Raw genomic sequence first — 4,927 nt, 5'->3', positions numbered from 1 at the left:
TACCACTCTGAATTGGTGCAACCACCAATCAGACAAAGGGGGCTCCTTTATAAATAAAATTAGTTTTATCAAAGAAAAATTGGTACAAGTAGTATCAGAGTGGGTACGCCTTTCATTTTTTCCCTCTAATTTTTTTTAAAAAAAATCACTAACATTTTTCACCATTAGTCAGAATTGGTGAAACAACCCTTTTGACAAAATTTATTATAATATTTTTTATTATTATTTTATTATTTTTTTAAATTGGTGAAATACCTTTATTTTCTTTTTATCTCTCACACTACTTACCTAAAGACAAAATCTTGAAATTGCTTCTTGTCTATATTTTTTGCAAGTATATCGATGTCTCATCAAAAAGGATGGAGCATCCATGAACCACCACCCTATGAGATGCACAAAAGGTACGAATTCAATCTATGAAGGATGCAGATGGAAAGCTTCATCCTTATGAACGACTTCGATGGCGGCTTGACACTAAGGTGATCAACCCAAAATATAGAAGCTAATAGAAAGGTAATAAATGCAATTGTAAAATTATTACCTAATGAAATCACATGCAAAATAGGAGAACACTGAGATGCCCATGAGTTCTGGACTCGTCTGACCAAACTTTACAAGGAGCCGATGGAGCTAGAGGATCAAGTCACAAGCAAATCCAGACTCGAGTCCAACTCAACGAAGAAGCTTACTGAATTAGGGGATGCGCTTAAGGTTAATATAATTTACCAAAATACCCCTGCCAGTTGTAGCTTAAATAATCTACATGATACTTTAGATAAATATGAAATTATCTCAAGTATGGTGCATGATAATCTAGATTTACATGATTTAAATTCAGAACTACAAAATAATCTAGATTCTAATCAAGTCAATAAAGATTTTGATCAAATCGACATTAACCTTGATTTGGTCAAACAAAATAATGACCAAATCAATTCAAATAACTTAATTAATTCAAATATTAAGATAAATTTTTAAAACTTAAAAATGAAGAAATAACTCTAGATAAAATTAATAAATATCTTAATAAAATATTTGACAATCTAGATAATATCAATCTAAAAATTTCAATCTAAAATAAAAAAATAAATAAATAAAAATTTAAATCTTAAAGATAATAACGAAACTAATCTAATAAATTCAACTAATAATATAAACTTAAACAATAAAGAAAATATAAGGATAAAATCAAACACTTTGGTAAAATCAAAACCAAGTCTAACAAATTCAAAATTAAATATTAAAGATAAACCTTCAAAGAAAGGTAATTCAAACAACTTAACCAAATTAAGAATTAATAAAAACTTATACAATCTTTTAAACAAAGATAATAATTTAATAAATTAAAAATTAAAAGAAAACTTAAAACTTAAATACACTCCTTTAAAGAAGAACAATTAACCAACTTAAATAATTCAAAATTAAAAACTTGAACATACATTACAACTAATTAAACATTAATTAAATCTTAACTAAGAATTTGATTAACCTTAATTAAACAAAATAAAAGTTCAATAATTTAGGGGGAGGCACAAACTAGTTAGCACCTTCAAAGCAATAGTTTACCTGACAGGGTAATTAAGATTAGATTAAAAAGGGATAAAAGTTTAATTTAACAAATAGCACCGGAGAAGTTTTGGATGATAGTAGGTTAGGGAAACTATGTCTATGCATGTCTAGGAAAATATGACTTTGACCTGATGCATTTGACTTAGTGGAATTTGTTGGTGTAGGGAGCACCAGATGATCAAACCTAAGTTTTGATTATGACAAAGGGTCTAAAGTTAATGTTACTTGTTGTCTAACAAGGTTGAATGAGTTTGTAGGAAAGTCCAAAGTGTTCTTTCGCAAAAGTCCTAGTGGATTCTAGGCAAGTGGAAAACCTTAGGAAGAGGTAACCCTAAGTCCTAGGGAGAGGTAACCTTAGGTAAAAGAAAGTCTTAACTGCGGTTAGGCAAGGTGAAGTCTTGGGGGGTCGAGCACTTTCGGCGTAATCCTAGAGTCGGGGACTCTAGGTGAAAATGTTGGTTAGTCCTAGGAAAACGTACTGGTTCCACTGTACAAAATTTTTTGTACAAGTGTCGAACCTTTCCTTAAATAACATATTGTGTTCTTTAGAAGTTAAATTAAGAATCGCAAACGAAACTTAACATCATTGATTCCAAATTTAACTTATCTATTCTTAATGGTTTAGATTTGAATCGCAAGCGGAACTTAACACTATTGATTCAAATCCACCTATGTTATTAATTCCATTAAATATTAATTCCCAAAATTGGCTTCCAGGACTGCATGACGAGGCACATGGCCTTCTTGGATATGGGAGCAACCACCACCGCCTAGACAAAGCATTTTAAGGAAAGCTAATATTTAATTTCCTTAAATAACTCTAGGTTAACCAAAAAGAACAATCGAATCACAAATTCAAAAACAAAGAAAACACAAACTCGAAAAACTAGTTGTAATGCCTCTTGTGTTTGGAATTCATACTGTCACGCCCCGAGGGAGTCTCTGTCCGAAGAAATTTTGGCAGCATCTCCCCTGTACGGGTGACAATCTGAGGCAAATCTACATACAAAATATACATCAGCCACAAGCGGCTGGAATATACACACAACCACGCAGTTTATATCATCAGCCCACTCGGCTGGAACAAAATAAACAACCACGCAGTTATATATATATTTAACAGCCTACTCAGCTGTACTAAAACCAAAAACACAATGGAAAAGGACAACACATACAACCCAAAACTAAAACTGCTAGCCGGCTAGGCTTACACAACACAACAATATAACAACTCCAGAAACAAAATCGGAATACTACACTAATTACACCAATTATAAATACCGAAGTAAAAATACACAAAAGCGTAAACATGTCTTCTGATGTGATATGGGGACCGGCAGCCAGGGCACTCCAAGCGTCTCCATAAACAACCTAGTACCTGAAAAAGATAGTGTCCACGGAGGTGAGTTCAACAACTCAGCAGATACCTAGTTGACATGTATAGTAATCTATAACAAATAGTAACAACTATGAAGTACAGTCTCCTGAACAAAAGAAGGTAATGCATAATAGAAAAGGCTGAAGAGTACTGTACTCACCAGGGCCACCTATCCGAATAATCAGGTCGTCAGACCGGAAGTTTCATAAATCCTGTATGCATGTCAAACATATGCATCCATCCAAATGCAGCATATAAGTGCAGCAAACACAAGCAGTAAATGCATAAATGCGTATGATGTCAATGATGCGTCCTGGTCACCCCTGACGCCAGTCAGTCATCTCACATACAATGGTGAGATCGAGTGGGTAGGGATGTGACAACCGTGCACTCTGTCGTCACTACTCCTGATGAGTGACCGAGTGGACGGGATGCTGTCGGAGTACACCTATCCTCCTACCCCAAATCATAAATGGGGGAGCGCAATGCTCTCAACTCCCGGTACACGATGACGGGGAGGAATCCCTGCCGGCTAACACGTTGCATCACGCTACCCATGAGCGGACCAACGGAGCCAAACAAAGTCCCTGCTGCAACACACACTGCCTGAATCGACCACTAATCCATGAGTGGTGGTGTGTGCAGATCCATGTAACTGGCGATGTGCTCAACAATAATGGAGCGGACTATCACACAGCATGCAATCATGATGCATGACACTAAGCATAGCAATAAACTGATCAGCATAACCATATCCATATATATAAAATGAGTACCGTAATATCGATGGTCAAATACGAAGATCTAAAGTACACAGGTCAGGTAGGATATCAAAAACCTAGGTCCTGAACATAACAAGCATGGTATGTCACTACCTCTCTGAGCATATATATATAGCTATATAATCATGTGGGTACTAGCATAAAATGCATATCAGGTGAGCAAACAAGCATGTAACAAGTATCCTGTAGTGACGTACCGAAACAATGGCGAACATAATTATTACTAAAGGTTATAACCTACTAAGCATATCAACAAGACATTATCTAAAAGATAAGTCAAGGTACCCGCCTTTAACTGTAGATCATGTCCAGAAATCCTACGTTGAGACGCTCGTTCCAAAACAAAATCCTGCGATCACATATGGTATGATATCACTAGTCAAGTAAAAACTAGTTAGCTAAATTCATCATAAACCAAATAGCTAACTTATCCCAATCTGAATCAGAATCTATATATTAATTCCATTTCAATTATCAATCCCAAATCTGGTAGTTAACCAATCTCATTAATCTTGTTAGGTTTAACTCAATCCATAACCTCTTATTATTCCACAACCCAATGTGTAGCTCAATTAAATTTAACTATTCCACAGCATCTAGTTAACAACTACACCTTCCAATTTGAATCTACATTCATGTATAAATCAACAACTTACCCAAATCAATGCATTCCATTGCTATCTCATAGCCGGAGAAAGTTGTTGTTGTGAATGTCCAAACCAAGTATCCTACATTACAATCATCACAGTAACATCTTAACATTAGATCTAATTCCACCATAAATCCCAATATTTGAAATCATCCCAATTATGGCACAACAACCTCCTTACTAAAAGGAGTCTTACCTTTGCTTGACCCGTGATCCAGATATCCCGATCCATATTCATCTATTAGATTACCTTACGGTTGGTTACTGTCGAAGGCACTGTTTCTTTTCCATCTCTGCCGGAGGATGATCTTGAATACTCCTAGATCCGGTGAGAAAGCGTCGTTGGACCCCTTGTTCCAAATCTGGTGATGAGGAGGGGAAATTAGGTCTAGGGCTAGGGCACAGAAAGAAGGTAGCAGTTGTGCTGCCAAATCACAGCAGAGGGGTTAGGGCATGACCTCTGCGATAGAGGGGCTCTGCAGCTCCGACGATAGCCGACGGCGTCATCAATCGGAGAAGAACCGAAGATCGGTAGAGGGGAGAGGCGCT

The 4,927-nt window shown here is 36.1% G+C and overlaps 1 long non-coding RNA gene across 1 annotated transcript; it reads right to left on the bottom strand.

The window, feature by feature from the left end:
- Positions 1 to 4,018: 4,018 nt before the first annotated feature.
- On the bottom strand, positions 4,019 to 4,645 carry LOC121968376. The gene is made up of 3 exons (XR_006108105.1): positions 4,575 to 4,645; positions 4,386 to 4,457; positions 4,019 to 4,078 (listed from the first exon to the last, which is right to left on the bottom strand). It is a non-coding gene; the product is annotated as an uncharacterized LOC121968376 (long non-coding RNA).
- Positions 4,646 to 4,927: the final 282 nt, after the last annotated feature.

The sequence above is a fragment of the Zingiber officinale genome, chromosome 3B, assembly GCF_018446385.1.
Source record: "Zingiber officinale cultivar Zhangliang chromosome 3B, Zo_v1.1, whole genome shotgun sequence".
Lineage (NCBI taxonomy): Eukaryota > Viridiplantae > Streptophyta > Magnoliopsida > Zingiberales > Zingiberaceae > Zingiber > Zingiber officinale.
The sequence above is the reverse complement of the archived record's forward strand: the minus strand, read 5'-3'. Positions and strand labels throughout refer to the sequence as shown.